Source organism: Castor canadensis, chromosome 4, assembly GCF_047511655.1.
Source record: "Castor canadensis chromosome 4, mCasCan1.hap1v2, whole genome shotgun sequence".
NCBI lineage: Eukaryota > Metazoa > Chordata > Mammalia > Rodentia > Castoridae > Castor > Castor canadensis.
This window is the reverse complement of record NC_133389.1, coordinates 66,766,734-66,783,623: the sequence shown is the minus strand read 5'-3', so window position 1 is coordinate 66,783,623 and position 16,890 is coordinate 66,766,734. Positions and strand designations below refer to the sequence as shown.

The 16,890-nt window shown below is 39.4% G+C and overlaps 1 protein-coding gene across 2 annotated transcripts in view; it reads left to right on the top strand.

Annotated features, from left to right (window-relative positions):
- Nucleotides 1–8: 8 nt before the first annotated feature.
- The window catches only part of Fam210a (family with sequence similarity 210 member A), a 54,117-nt gene continuing 37,235 nt past the window's right edge, over nt 9–16,890 (top strand). The window contains exon 1 of one of the 2 annotated variants that reach the window (XM_074070398.1): nt 9–242. The gene's annotated coding sequence lies outside the window, so the exon portion shown is untranslated. The remainder of the gene's footprint in view (nt 243–16,890) is intronic. The other variant, XM_074070397.1, reaches the window with a different exon arrangement.

The following is a 16,890-nucleotide window of genomic DNA, read 5'->3' as shown; positions in this document are numbered from 1 at the left end:
ACGAATCCCATAGTGCCGCGCGTGCGGCTGCGTGTGGAGTGGCCGCGCGGAGCAGGCACGGGCGGTCAGAGCACACTACTAGTGGGCGCGGCAGGGGCAGTGGAGCCGAGCGAGCATCCACCTGAGTCCTGCGGTTTGGGGAGCCTGGCCCACTCTTGGGCAGGTCGCTTTGTCTAGTGACACTGCTGTGGCATCCGAGGAGCTGTCGTCCAGAGTGTGCGGTGTCCCCAACGTCCTAAGAGGTAGCTTAGGCCCAAGACCTGTGTGGGGCAGCGGGAAGGGTCCAGAGGGCACCTTTAACCCCGGGCGTGTGTCGGGAATCAGACCTGGGCGCAAACCCCGCAAACTGCCCCGCGCGCATCGCACCTCACCTCGGGCTGTGGCGGCATCTGACCTCTTGCCAGGAAGTCGTCCACACTCCCGGCCCTATCACCCGGGCGGCTGATAGAGGTCACCCCGCCCTCGTCGGTGGTGCGGAAGTCTTGGCACATCCTTTTTGGGGACTGTTTTTCACTGTTGTAAAATTGAAGTTGGATACTGATTGGGATGCGTTGTAATTCTTAATCCTCTTCCTTTCCTTGGAAGCCAGTAGAGGAGAGGCCTGGAAATGCCTGCCGTTTGAGTGTTTTGAAAATGAGCAACATCTTAACGTCTCCTTAGGAACTGGCAGACAGTTTTCTACCGCCTTGTTTGGAAAGCCATGCCATACCATGCAACAGGGAGGTCATTCTCCTAAAGTTAGAGTCTGTGGAAAGGGGCAGTCCGTGCATATTATTGAGAAACACCTCAGGGCGCAGTGCTTTGTTGGCTGGACTTTGGTACCATCACCCCAAATGTCCGGTGAGGACGTGGAAGCGAGTCCTTACTGTACTGAAACTGGAAACATCTGTGGTTCTGTGTCACACTGTGCCTGGGCTTTCACCCCGGCATTAGGGTCAAAACTACCTGTGGATTAGGATAGTTGATTGATGCATGTGCATATTAATGGTTGTGCCTCAACACCTTTGCACCTTAAGGGTATAAGTGCATTCTTTTCCAAAACTGATCCCTTCAAAGCAGCTTTGAACACGTGTTTCACCAGCCTCCCTCTTTGCTTTAGGGATAGTTATATTAGTTAATAAAGTTTGCATCGTGTACCACTTAAGTCTAGTCTCTTGTAAGCGTGGGCATCAGCCCTCCTGTGGTTATTGACCCCATATAAACTTTGAACCAAGAAAGAGACTTACTTTTAACAAAAACAAGAAATCAATTTCAGGTGACTGCGCTTATATTTTTTATAATATGCAATTAGCTATGTTGAGAATTAACTTAATAAATATTGTCAACTGCAAAGATACAGGTACTAGAAAATGAAAGTGCTACTTATTCAGGCATTAAAACCAAGTACTTACAAGGTCCATATTTGCTGGTTCTGATGCTTAAGTTTCTTGAGATAATTTTCTCTTGTAATTTTACAGAAAATGTCAACTTTTTTTTTTTTTTTGAGACAGGGTTTTGCTATGTAGCCCAAGCTGGCCTCCATCTCATGGGATCCTCTTTTAGCCTCCCAATTGCTGGGATTGCAGGTGTGCACAACCATGCCTAATTTGGAATTTTTTTTCTCATTAGATTCAAAGCCCCTTAACAACATGCTTGTACAAAATCCATAATGAATTGATGTTGTGCATGGACTATACAGAGATCATGTGTAACTTTTTGAAAAGTTAACTAGAAGTCATGTAAAATCAGTTAAGGATAGAGGAGGGACTCTTGAAAGTAGTAATATAGGGAGTAAATGAACCGGATAAAAATGGTTTAAAAGTTGCTGTTGGTCTCCCCCCCCCCCCACATTGTTGCCTTAGTGATTTCTGGTTTTCTAGAAGTTGAATTAAAACAATAGTTATTACTATTAGTGAATATCTTCTATCTACCAAGCTAAGTGCTTTACACATTTTCCCTCATTTAGTGTCTATGTAATCTAATAGGGTTGTTGTGATTATTTTTGTTTTACAGATGAGGATTAAGTATCTTGGCCACGGTGATGCAGCTAGTAGGTAGTGGACCAATGCTGCAGAGACCACAGTCTATGCTAATAATGTAACTGCCTGCTAAAAGACCATACTCAGGACTGAAAGTTCCCTGGCATGGAGATTTGATACTTTTTAACATTTCATTGACTATGTTCAGAGAGAAATGAGCTGCATAGGATGTTATCTTGCCAGAATGTGAGCTCCCAAGGTGGGAATCATCATTTTATTCAATGATCTAATTCTGGTGCCTTGAATGGTACTTGGCAAAGAACAGGTGCTTACTGAATGAATCTCCAAAGGAAAGTTTTTAAAATTAAAAATGATTCAGGAGATATATTTTAAGCCATTGATAAGAATGTGCAATTTTAAAGTGTGATTTCTGTTTAAAATTGAAGATCATATTTTTGGAACATAAAATTTTTTTTTAAATATAGACATAGTGTCAGAACTTGCTGATAATGTCCTGTGGTAGGCAAGGAAAGATGTGTTTTTAGTAAAGTTTTTGCTCCAAATAGTCTTGGAGGAAGGACTGTGCCTCCTGTTCACTTAACATAGTGTCCATACTGAAATTTTGTCTTTTTGAAATGAATAAGATATTCTTGTTAAAAGGCTTTTTATATAGTTGAAAGTAATATTTGATTGACAAATCTGAAGGTTTACTATGTATGATAATTAATTCTTTTCTTTCAACGTGGCTAGATTATGTAACCTAATTAGGTGCTGCTGACAGTATTTTGAAGATGTTGTTAGTTGTTGACTTTAATGCAGTTGCCATCCATAAAAATTCTTTCTCCACCTTGATGTAGATATTTATGTATGTATGTATCTATCTAGATGCTGGTTTTGTATTGCTGGGGGAGCCTTGCTGCTACAGATTTTGTGCTGAGTGGTCTTAGAGATTCTTAACATGCTGAGTTTCCAAATTCTTTTCAGTCTTGCTTGCCAATAAGAACAGTTCTTCTACCGCTGTTTGACAAGGTTGGCTCTATTTTGCTCGAAGAATCGGCAGTGGCCTTGCAAGATACTACTGGTTCTCCACAGGGTTTGCCTCTTTGCTTCTATACCCATAACTAGAATGGGGATATCCCTTATGAGGTATGCTGTGTTACTAAAAACACAGCATTTATGCAGGCAGAAATCTGGAATATGTGTGGGAATGAATATTAAGGGCATGGGATTGACTGGGGGTGCAGTTCGGGATAGAGTACTTACCTAATTATGTGTAAGGCCCTGGGTTTGATACCCAGCACCAGGGGATGGGTAGGCAGAAGGCATAGGATAATAATGGAAGAAGCTTAAAGTTGAATCAGCCTGAATTTATTGATGTGGACAGATGTGTAAGGAGATCTTCTGTATTCACTGTTGTAACTGGAGGGGTTAGAAAAGGCTCTAACCGTTGGCGGCTGAAACTTGGACTGTAAGCTAACCTACTCTACATGAAGTTCGAGTGCCAGGGCTGCCTTGGTATGCTGTAGAGGAAAGTATCCAAATGTTTAGGAAGACTGGAGTGTTAGGAGTGGCTTTATCATGTAAGATCTGCTTATCCACCATGAGAGAGATCAGGGAACATGCTTTTCACCCTATGAGAATCAACTTTTTAGGGGAATTTCTGCATCTCTGAAAAGCTTTGAGGTTGCTCTTCTCTGTAGACCAGAAATTACACTGGGAGCTGCTAGCACTTGATCACCAAAGACGAGGCAGGTAAGGTACCATAACAAAGTCAAACAGTAATTGAATAGTCTGACTCACAGAGACCTGTGATGTTGCCTAGTTGATCACGGAGTCCCTAGAAGAGAAACAGGTGGGCATCTACTGAATTCTGAATTGTTTGGTTTAAGCAGAAGAATTCTAGGTCAGGTGAAGAGAAGTCTAGTTTGAATTACAAAAAGAAAGTCTTGTTCCTTCAGTAAATTCCACAATATGAGTAATTTCCATACCCAGAACCCTTTGAAGTGAGGAAGGACTCCACTACACTCCTCAAAATTTATACTGTTATCCTTTCTCCCATGTTTCCCCAAAGGGAAGCTTACAGCTTTTTACCAGGGACTGTGTATGGGAGAAAAGGAAATAATCAGCCCTTTCAGGGATTACTGCACACAGGCTCTGAACTGATACTAATTCCAGGACTCCTGGACTGTCACCATGACCTGCCATTCAGAGTATGGACTTATGAAAGTTGAGCGGTCAATGGAGTTTTAGCTCAGGTCCATCTCATCTCAAGTGAGCCAGTGAGTCCCTATATCCATTCTGTAGTTATTTCTCTAGTCTTGGGATGCATAATTAGTATAGGTATACTCAGCAACTGTTAGAAGCCCCATATTGGTTTCCTGACCTGTGGAGTAAAGTTTATTGTGGTAGGAAAGGCCAAGTGGAAGCCACTAGAACTGACTAGGAAAATAGTAAACCAAAAGCAATTCCACATTCTGTACACTTGAAAGATGTGGTAGTGGTAATTTCTGCTATATTCCTGTTCAGCTAACCTGTATAACCTATGCATAAGATAGGTTGGATTTGGGGAATAACAGTGGATTATTGTAAGCCTAACTGGGTGATTCACTAATTACAGCCAGTGCTCCAGATGCCACTTCGTTCATTCCCTGGTGGTTAGCATGCAGCTGCTGATCAGCCAAATGCTTTCTCTTAGAATCCACTATTGAAGACCACCAAAAGCAACTTGCTTTTATCTGACAAAGCTGCTAATACACTCTCACTGTTTTACCTCAGGTGCATCACCTATCCAGCTCTGTGACATCATTTAGACCACAAACACCTTGTTATTGGTTTGATTTTGCCCCCTAAAAATTCATATGTTGAAATCCTAGCCCTTCATGCCTCAGAATGTGTGAGCATGGTTGTTGCAGATGTAAGTCATTCAGATGAAGTAATATTGAAGTAGGGTGTGCCCTAAACCAATGCAACTGATGTCCTTATGAAAAGGGGAAGTTTGGACACAGACATACATGCAGGGAGAAATGCCATGTGAAAGAAAGAGTTTGGAGTGATGCTTCTATAAGCAAGAAATGTCAAAGACTGTCAGCAAATCATCAGAGGCAAGGAGAGAGACAAGGAATGGATTCTTCCTGACAGCCCTCGGAAGGAACCAACCTTACTGACACCTTCATTTTGTACTTGTAACCTCCAGAACTGGAGATAATAAATTTGAATTATTTAAGCCATTTTATTTGTAGTACTCTGTTACAGCAGCCCCAGCAGACTAAGCAGAACTTGGTGACTTTTCCCTTACACAAGACATTGCACTGGCTCATAATAGTAATGACATTAGGCTGATTGGACCTAGTGAGTGAGAAGTTGCAACTATTCCAGACTTACTGGTAAAACATTACCATGTCAGAGCTTTTGTCTCTGAAATTTCTAGGGCTCCACTTGTATAGGGCATGTCTCTATATACAAAGAAAAGAGAAGTCTAGTAGGCCTCTGGATCTTGGAGGCCCTTTTTTGGGTGTGTTGGTCTAGCCCATTTATGAAGCAACCCAAAAAGCTGCTAGTTTTGAGTGGGCCCAGAACAAGAGAAGGCTCTGAAAAAGGTCCAGGCTTCTGTGCAAGTTGCTCTGCCACTTGGAGCATGTGATCCAGCAGATTCCATAGTGCTAGAAGCATCAGTTACAGATTCATATACTGCTTGGAGCCTTTGACAGACCCCTATAAGTGGATCATTGAATGGATCCTTAAGGTTTTTGAAGTCTTTCCATTCTCTATGAATGACACTCTCCTTTTTTAGATACAGCTTTTAGCTTGCTATTGGGTTTCATAGAAACTAGATACTTAGTAGAAACATGGTCCACCAAGTTATCATGTAACTTGACTAGAAAAATAACTAGTGCATTTCAGTGGTCAAGAACCTAAGCAGACAGCATCTATTCAGAATCTGTGGTCCTTGAGTAAGTAATCAAACTTCCCTGTTTTTTAATTTCTTCATGGAGTCATTGCACAGAATAAAGGAGATACTATGTATATTGTTTTTAGCACAGAACCTGTCAATGTCTAGCTTCTCTTATTGCTACTAAAACTACTATTGCAATGCCATATGAAGTCATTAGTCTGTATCCTTGAATGTGGCTACAAAATTTTTTGTCTTGATGTGGTGAAAACAGTGACTTTCATGTAAACCAGAACAATAGTTTCAATAATCTCAGAGGCATTTTACATGCTTCCAAGGTCCTGAGTTTATTTTCTCTGGGAACTAGCCATAGTCTGTGACTTTTGTAAGTGAAAGGGTAACTTCAGCTTAAGCATGTGGAACAGTAGCTGGGCAGAGGTGAGAGAGAAGGCATCCTGAAAGTAGAAGGATCCTCAGTGAGAAGTGGGAAGTGTATAGTTCAGAGCCTGCAGGTGCCAGTGACAAAATGAGTCCAATCAAAAGGTCACATTTATAAACAAAGGTTGTTTTGAAGTCATCCTTATAGAGATTTCCCAGTTGTGCTTCTGAATTGCCTTTGTTGATTATTGGACCAGATAAATTGGATAAAATATGGTATGCTATTTGGTATCCTTGATTTTTAACCTAAGTGTGGGTTACAGTAGCTTTTCTTTATCATTTAAAATACTGAAATTCTTATAATAATTTGAGCTCCCAAGCAGGCAGCACAGTAATTGAGGTCATTTGTAAAAATAAGAGAAATTAGATAGTGATTGACTTGTGATGCTGTGTTTGCCAAATGGCTGCAAGATATGTTAAGAAAAAATACATTTGTGTGGCACACCTTATAAAATATAGCAGACATATCAATTCTCAATACAAAATAACATGTTTTAAAGTTGGACCTAGAATACTTGAGCTCTTTAGTACAACATGGCTTCTGGTACTCTACGAAGATCAAATCACATTTTCTGAAATACATTTTTATACAATAAGCACTGACATAACTAGTTAACCCACAAAGGAGGTTAGCCAGTATTTTTCTCCAAAGCCATAATGTAAAACAGATACTGTTGCAGTTCACTTGGTATAAAACAAATATATAACTTGTCATGTATACTTTTTTGGTTTAACAGGTATAGTGCTTTTTTTTTTTAATCAAGTATATTCCTGTACTGTCAGGCATGTTTTCATGTTTCAAATGGCAGATTAGATTTGACAGAAGTAAGGTAATTACAAAAGTTAGGCCATTGTTATGTACTGAATTTTTATGTTCCCCAAAATTCATATCTTGAAGCCCTAGCTCCTAGTGTGATAGTATTAAGCGGTGGGGCTTGGGGAGGTGATTAGATTTAGATGAGATCATAAGGGTGAAACCTTCATGACGGCATTAGTCTTTCATAAGAAAAACAGACTCCAGAGCTTCCTCCCTCTGCAACCTAAAGACACAACCTGAAGAAGGCCCTCGGGGGCAACCACATTTGCCAGCACCTTGCTCTTAAACGTCCCAGCCTTCAGAACTATGAGAAATAAATGTCTGTTTTTTAAGCTACCCAGCCTGTGGTATTTTGTTAAGCGGACTAATAAAGCCATTAAATCTAAGCTGGGTGAGGAGAATGGTAAGGCCATGAAGAGGGCATGGGATGGTGAAATGGTATTAGGATTGATAGGTTGAAGGTTCCAGGAAGGTAACATTAGGGTCCAGAAGTGAGAATAATACAGGAGGTGGTGGTCATGAAGGAGCTCGTGAGAGAGGTACCGGTATTAATAACTGGCGAGGTAAACATGAGCTTTGGACTGGGGTGGCTGAGGTAGGGAGGTAGTGTGAGACCATTGATGGAAAAAGAGTCAGAAACCTGAGATACCAGAGTATTTGCGGCAAAAATGGAATCTCCAATGATGCTTTATTTTTCTGAATTCTTAACGTGAATCATAAAGCTAGAGCTGATTAACAACTTCTGTCTTCTACAGAGCACCATTCCTAATTTAAAAAATAGTCTCAACCATACATTCCACCTAAGTCTTTTTCTTCGACTTATTAAGCAACTTTTTAAACCTGATATTCTAGTTCATTGGACCTTTGTACTTTTCATGCAAGTTGAATAACCTTTGTATTATCAAATGGCTCACTGGACTATGCTTTTTTGTGCTTCAGTCCATAATTCAAAATATACCTTCATCTTATGCACCTCTGTATTTCTAGGAAAACTTTGGGTAGTAGATTTCAAAATACTTTATATTTTCCTTTTTCTTTGCGATGTACCTACCACACAGCTGACCAGTGAAAGTCTAAAGTGTTTTAAAATTGAAATAATTCTATAAGCACTGCTTTATAGACAAGGGTGATGAGGTTCAAAACTAAGACTTGGATGCAGGCAACAGGTGACACCAATCTCATTCAAAGTGATCCTTACTTCATGTATAAAAGACTTCAAACTGGAAAGGTTGCTTGGAAGGTTCAGTACACAGTGTGAGAAAGGGCATATGGTACAAAGGGGAGCACACTTAGTCCAGAGTTCTAGCTCTGCCCTACCCATGTCAGCATTGTTCTTAAGTTGGCTCCTTTCTAGGTCCTGCCTGGCTGCTAGGAGCCCTAGAATTCATGTACTTCTTGTTCTTCCTCTTTAGACTGCTCTAAGTCACATGCCCACCCAGAGTAATACTGTGAGACCACATTGGGGGTAGGCTGAGGTGGGGTAAGGTGGGGTGGGCGGGGTGAATATCTCCTTAAATAAAATGAAGCTTCTGCAAAGGGAAAACTGACATGCCTAGTAAGCAACTAATGCTGCCCATTATATTGACCAATTAAGTAGTTCAGTTAATATGATTACGTCTACTTTAGTTCTTGTTCATTATTATAAAAAGTCTTAAAGCAGAAGTCTTCATTTTTTTTTTTTTTGGTGGTACTAGGGTTTGAACTCAGGGCCTCATCCTTGCTAGGCAAGTGCTCTACCATTTGAACCTTAAAGTGGAAGTCTTTTATGTGTACTCTGAAGTGGTATTGTCCAATACAATAGCTGGTAGCCATCCGTGATTATTGTAATTTAAAGAATTTAATAAATTTGAAAATTTAGTACCCCAGTCATACCAGTCACACTTCAAGTGTTGAGTAGCCACTGATGGCTAGCACTTCACTGCACAGAGCAGATATGGAGAACATTTCCATTATTTCAGAAAGATCTGTTAAACAGAGCTACTGTTTTATGTGGTTTTTAAGTGTTTAGTCACAGTAGCAACAAGGATAACATCTACTTTACTGGGTTTTCATTTTATAGTGAAGAATATCTAATTTGAAATTTAGCCTTGTTGAGAAGGTGTTCATAAGGAAACATGCAATATAATGCCTCCATTCCTCAATTTATTTTTATTCTCCAGTAATTCTCTGAACCTTTAGTCATTGACCTTGAAGTTCAGAATAGGAAAGGTGTAATGTGGGTAACATGTGGCTGTAACAGAGCTGTGATAAATGGTACTTACCACAGCATAAAAGAAGCGGCCCCATTTGTGATTCCAGGAGAGGGTGCTGAACTAAGTTTTAAACTTTATAAATCAAGTCCACTCTTTTCACTTTCTTTTAAATTTCTGAGTTTTATTTTAAGCATTGTGCGATGTTTTTTTGGATATTTACATTTTTTGATATGCACTCCAGTTTACGAATAATAGAAACAAACCATACGTTGAGCTGCCAGAGAATCAGTCATTGTGTGGCAGTGGAATCACTGAACCAAAGTCTTTGCCATGGTACTTTGCAGCTATTGAGAACTGTCCTTAAACATCCTGACACACAAAATATAGAGAACACTTGGAAACCCGACTCAGAGTGAACTTATGGGGAAGAATCTGCCATGCATTGTCCTAGTGAATTGGATATTTTGCCAAACTGATAACTCTTTTTGGAAGTCTTCATCCCTTCTTTGAATTGTGCATAAAGAAGTGAAAAGCAGCGCACCAAGCACTCTTTAAATTTATATTTCAGAGTAGTTTTCTTTTTTGTGTGGGGGGCAGTACTGGGATTTGAACTCAGGACTTTGTACTTGATAGGCAAGTGCTCTACCACATGAGCCATGCCCTTTTGATTTTAGATACTGAACTTCTTAGGGGACATAGATGAGTGTGTATTAGAACAACCACAATGCCTGCCTAGCAAGCATGAGGCCCTAAGTTCAAACCCCAGTACTGCCAAAAATAAAAAAAAAATGCTTGATATAATTCTGTGTCTACACACTCTGAGGCTCTACCTATTCAACTAGAATACGAACTAAATAACTGGGAGAAATGACCCAAGCCTTGTATGCACATATAAATAATAAAACAAAAAAAGAACTAAATAACTGTCGTATTAAGTATCTTAAAATACATCCCGTAATCTAGTAATAATCAAGTAATTCTACTTATATGAGTTTCTTTTTTTGTGTGTGTATGTTGTGATTTTTATTTCTTTTTTTAACTACTTTGGGCCATTTCTCCCCCCACTGCTTCAAGGCACAACCTGTTCTGCCCTTTTCTCCAGTTTTGTTGAAGAGAAGACATAAGCAATAAGAGACAAACGTTTTTGCTAGTTGAGATAAGGATAGCTATACAGAGAGATTCCTAGCATTGCTTCCATGCACAAGTGTATTACAACCCAAATTGATTCATCTCTACTTGACCTTTCACTAGTTCCCAATCACCTTTACATATTGACCTCTGTCACTTTAAGGTTATTGTATTAGTTCCTCTGCAGTGGTGACATCAAACATCAAGTTTTGGGTTTCCTACCTATCCCCATTCCTCCCGTATGTGCTCTCCCCTTAGCATGTGACCCAAGTCCAACAACACTACTGCATTTGCCCTAGGTCTAAAGTCCACATATGAGGGAGAACATAAGATTTTTGGTCTTCTGAGCCTGGCTAACCTCGCTCAGAATGATGTTCTCCAGTTCCATCTATTCACTTGTGAATGATAAGATTTCATTCTTCTTCATGGCTGAGTACAACTCCATTATGTATACATACCACATTTTCTGAGTCCATTCAGCAGTAGTGGGGCATCTTGGCTATTTTCAACTTGGCTATTGTGAATAGCGCTGCAGTAAACATGGGTGTGCATGTGCCTCTGGAGTAACCTGAGTCGCATTCTTTTACATATATCACCAGGAGTGGGATTGCTGGATCATATGACAGATCTATGTTTAGATTTTTAAGAAACCTCCTTACATGAGTTTCTTGATGACTGAAAAATGTGAGAAGACGTTTTTATTTATGAGGATGCTGTTTTTAGTGCATTAAAATTGGAAACTAAGCTTATGAGTAATCAAATGATTAAATCAATCATTTTTTTTCTTTTTCCTTTTTTTTTCTTTTCTTCATGTGTGCATAGAATGTTTGGGTCATTTCTCCACCCTTCCCCCTGCCCCCTTCCTTACTCCCCCCCACCCCCTTAACTCCCCCCCTCCCCCCCTTGCTACCAGGCAAAAACTATTTTGCCCTTATCTCTAATTTTGTTAAAGAGAGAGTATAAGCAATAATAGGAAGGACCAAGGGTTTTTGCTAGTTGAGATAAGGATAGCTATACAGGGAGTTGACTTGCATTACTTTCCTGTGCATGTGTGTTATCTTCTAAATTAATTCTTCTCAAAATAACCTTTTCTATAGTTCCTGGTCCCCTTCTCCTATTGGCCTCTGTCGCTTTAAAGTATCTGCATTAGTTTCTCTGCATTGAGGGCAACAAATGCTATCTAGTTTTTTGGGTGTCTTTTTTTTTAAATTTTATTTATTTATTTATTTATTTATTTTGCTATAGCCTTTCTTTTTTTTTTTTTCATTTTTCTTTTATTATTCATATGTGCATACTAGGCTTGGTTCATTTCTCCCCCCTGCCCCCACCCCCTCCCTTACCACCCACTCCGCCCCCTCCCTCTCCCCCCCACCAATACCCAGCAGAAACTATTTTGCCCTTATTTCTAATTTTGTTGTAGAGAGAGTATAAGCAATAATAGAAAGGGACAAGTGTTTTTGCTGGTTGAGATAAGGATAGCTATACAGGGCATTGACTCACATTGATTTCCTGTGCATGTGTGTTACCTTCTAGGTTAATTCTTTTTGATCTAACCTTTTCTCTAGTACTTGTTCCCCTTTTCCTATTGGCCTCAGTTGCTTTAAGGTATCTGCTTTAGTTTCTCTGCGTTAAGGACAACAAATGCTAGCTAGTTTTTTAGGTGTCTTACCTATCCTCACCCCTCCCTTGTGTGCTCTCGCTTTTATCATGTGCTCATAGTCCAATCACCTGTTGTGTTTGCCCTTGATCTAATGTCCACATATGAGGGAGAACATACGATTATTGGTCTTTTGGGCCAGGCAAACCTCACTCAGAATGATGTTCTCCAGTTCCATCCATTTACTTGCGAATGATAACATTTCATTCCTCTTCATGGCTGCATAAAATTCCACTGTGTATAAAACCACATTTTCTTGATCCATTCGTCAGTGCTGGGGCATCTTGGCTGTTTCCATAACTTGGCTATTGTGAATAGTGCTGCAATGAACATGGGTGTGCAAGTGCCTCTGGAGTAACCTGTGTCACATTCTTTTGGGTATATCCCCAAGAGTGGTATTGCTGGGTCATATGGTAGATCTATGTTTAGATTTTTAAGAAGCCTCCAAATTTTTTTCCAGAGTGGTTGTACTAGTTTGGATTCCCACCAGCAGTGAAAAAGGGTTCCTTCCCCCCCCATCCTCACCAACACCTGTTGTTAGTGGTGTTGATAATGATGGCTATTCTCACAGGGGTGAGGTGGAATCTTAGTGTGGTTTTTTTTTTTTTTTTTTGTCTTTCAAGGGTCTTGTTTATTCTTTTTTTTTTTCTTTTATTATTCATATGTGCATACAAGGCTTGGTTCATTTCTCCCCCCTGCCCCCACCCCCTCCTTTACCACCCACTCCACCCCCTCCCACTCCCCCCCCTCAATACCCAGCAGAAACTATTTTCCCCTTATCTCTAATTTTGTTGTAGAGACAGTATAAGCATTAATAGGAAGGAACAAGGGGTTTTGCTGGTTGAGATAAGGATAGCTATACAGGGCATTGACTCACATTGATTTCCTGTGCGTGGGTGTTACCTTCTAGGTTAATTCTTTTTGATCTAACCTTTTCTCTAGTACCTGTTCCCCTTTTCCTATTGGCCTCAGTTGCTTTTAAGGTATCTGCTTTAGTTTCTCTGCATTAAGGGCAACAAATGCTAGCTAGTTTTTTAGGTGTCTTACCTATCCTCACCCCTCCCTTGTGTGCTCTCGCGTTTATCATGTGCTCATAGTCCAATCCCCTTGTTGTGTTTGCCCTTGATCTAATGTCCACCTATGAGGGAGAACATACGATTTTTGGTCTTTTGGGCCAGGCTAACCTCACTCAGAATGATGTTCTCCAGTTCCATCCATTTACCAGCGAATGATAACATTTCGTTCTTCTTCATGGCTGCATAGAATTCCATTGTGTATAGATACCACATTTTCTTAATCCATTCGTCAGTGCTGGGGCATCTTGGCTGTTTCCATAACTTGGCTATTGTGAATAGTGCCGCAATAAACATGGATGTGCAGGTGCCTCTGGAGTAACAGTATTTTGGGTATATCCCCAAGAGTGGTATTGCTGGGTCAAATGGTAGATCGATGTCCAGCTTTTTAAGTAGCCTCCAAATTTTTTTCCAGAGTGGTTGTACTAGTTTACATTCCCACCAACAGTGTAAGAGGGTTCCTTTTTCCCCGCATCCTCGCCAACACCTGTTGTTGGCGGTGTTGCTGATGATGGCTATTCTAACAGGGGTGAGGTGGAATCTTAGTGTGGTTTTAATTTGCATTTCTTTTATTGCTAGAGATGGTGAGCATTTTTTCATGTGTTTTCTGGCCATTTGAATTTCTTCTTTTGAGAAAGTTCTGTTTAGTTCACATGCCCATTTCTTTATTGGTTCATTAGTTTTGGGAGAATTTAGTTTTTTAAGTTCCCTGTATATTCTGGTTATCAGTCCTTTGTCTGATGTATAATTGGCAAATATTTTCTCCCACTCTGTGGGTGTTCTCTTCAGTTTAGAGACCATTTCTTTTGATGAACAGAAGCTTTTTAGTTTTATGAGGTCCCATTTATCTATGCTATCTCTTAGTTGCTGTGCTGCTGGGGTTTCATTGAGAAAGTTCTTACCTATACCTACTAACTCCAGAGTATTTCCTATTCTTTCTTGTATCAACTTAAGAGTTTGGGGTCTGATATTAAGATCCTTGATCCATTTTGAGTTAATCTTGGTATAGGGTGATATACATGGATCTAGTTTCAGTTTTTTGCAGACTGCTAACCAGTTTTCCCAGCAGTTTTTGTTGAAGAGGCTGCTATTTCTCCATCGTATATTTTTAGCTCCTTTGTCAAAGAGAAATTGCTCATAGTTGTGTGGCTTCATATCTGGATCCTCTATTCTGTTCCACTGGTCTTCATGTCTGTTTTTGTGCCAGTACCATGCTGTTTTTATTGTTATTGCTTTGTAATATACTTTGAAGTCAGGTATTGTGATACCTCCTGCATTGTTCTTTTGACTGAGTATTGCCTTGGCTATTCGTGGCCTCTTGTGTTTCCATATAAATTTAACAGTAGATTTTTCAATCTCTTTAATGAATGTCATTGGAATTTTGATGGGAATTGCATTAAACATGTAGATTACTTTGGGGAGTATCGACATTTTTACTATGTTGATTCTACCAATCCATGAGCATGGGAGATCTCTCCACTTTCTATAGTCTTCCTCAATCTCTTTCTTCAGAAGTGTATAGTTTTCCTTGTAGAGGTCTTTCACATCTTTTGTTAGGTTTACACCTAGGTATTTGATTTTTTTTGAGGCTATTGTAAATGGAATTGTTTTCATACATTCTTTTTCCGTTTGCTCATTGTTAGTGTATAGAAATGCTAATGATTTTTCTATGTTGATTTTATATCCTGCTACCTTGCTATAGCTATTGATGATGTCTAGAAGCTTCTGAGTAGAATTTTTTGGGTCTTTAAGGTATAGGATCATGTCGTCTGCAAATAGGGATATTTTGACAGTTTCTTTACCTATTTGTATTCCTTTTATTCCTTCTTCTTGCCTAATTGCTCTGGCTAGGAATTCCAGTACTATGTTGAATAGGAGTGGAGATAGTGGGCATCCTTGTCTGGTTCCTGATTTTAGAGGGAATGGTTTTAATTTTTCTCCATTAAGTATAATGCTGGCTGTAGGTTTGTCATATATAGCTTTTATAATGTTGAGGAACTTTCCTTCTATTCCTAGTTTTCTTAGAGCTTTTACCATGAAATGATGTTGGATCTTATCAAAGGCTTTTTCTGCATCTATTGAAATGATCAAGTGGTTTTTGTCTTGGCTTCTGTTAATGTGGTTTATTACGTTTATTGATTTTCGTATGTTGAACCACCCCTGCATCCCTGGGATGAAGCCTACCTGGTCGTGGTGAATAATCTTTTTGATGTGTTGCTGAATTCGATTTGCCATTATTTTGTTGAGGATTTTTGCATCAATGTTCATTAGGGAGATTGGCCTATAGTTCTCCTTTTTGGAGGTGTCTTTGCCTGGTTTTGGGATAAGTGTAATACTGGCTTCATAAAATGTGTTTGGCAGTTTTCCTTCCCTTTCTATTTCATGGAACAGTTTAAGGAGGGTTGGTATCAGTTCTTCTTTAAAGGTCTGATAGAATTCAGCAGAGAATCCATCAGGTCCTGGACTTTTCTTTTTGGGGAGACTCTTGATTGCTACTTCAATTTCATTTTGTGTTATAGGTCTATTCAGGTGATTAATTTCCTCTTGGTTCAGTTTTGGATGATCATATGTATCTAGAAATCTGTCCATTTCTTTGAGATTTTCAAATTTATTTGAATATAGGTTCTCAAAGTAGTCTCTGATGATTTCCTGGACTTCCATGGTGTTTGTTGTTATCTCCCCTTTTGCATTCCTGATTCTACTAATTTGGGTTTTTTCTCTCCTCATTTTAGTCAGGTTTGCCAGGGGTCTATCGATCTTGTTTATTTTTTCAAAGAACCAACTTTTTGTTTCATTAATTCTTTGTATGGTTTTTTTGGTTTCTATTTCGTTGATTTCAGCTCTTATTTTTATTATTTCTCTCCTATTTGTTTTGGGATTTGCTTGTTCTTGTTTTTCTAGGAGTTTGAGATGTATCATTAGGTCATTGATTTGGGATCTTTCAATCTTTTTAATATATGCACTCATGGCTATAAACTTTCCTCTCAAGACTGCCTTAGCTGTGTCCCATAGGTTCCGGTAGGTTGTGTTTTCATTTTCATTGACTTCTAGGAACTTTTTAATTTCCTCTTTTATTGCATCGATGATCCATTCTTCATTAAGTAATGAGTTATTTAGTTTCCAGCTGTTTGCATGTTTTTTGTCTTTACTTTTGTTGTTGAGTTCTACTTTTACTGCATTGTGGTCAGATAGTATGCATGGTATTATTTCTATTTTCTTATATTTGCTGAGGCTTGCTTTGTGCCCTAGGATATGATCTATTTTGGAGAAGGTTCCATGGGCTGCTGAGAAGAATGTATATTGTGTAGAGGTTGGATGAAATGTTCTGTAGACATCTACTAGGTCCACTTGATCTATTGCATATTTTAGATCTTGGATTTCTTTATTGAGTTTTTGTTTGGATGACCTATCTATTGATGCTAATGGAGTGTTAAAGTCTCCCACAACCACTGTGTTGGCGTTTATATATGCTTTTAGGTCTTTCAGGGTATGTTTGATGAAATTGGGTGCGTTGACATTGGGTGCATACAGATTGATGATTATTATTTCCTTTTGGTCTATTTCCCCTTTTATTAGTATGGAATGTCCTTCTTTATCTCGTTTGATCAATGTAGGTTTGAAGTCTACTTTGTCAGAGATAAGTATTGCTACTCCTGCTTGTTTTCGGGGGCCATTGGCTTGGTAAATCTTCTTCCAGCCTTTCATCCTAAGCATATGCTTATTTCTGTCGGTGAGATG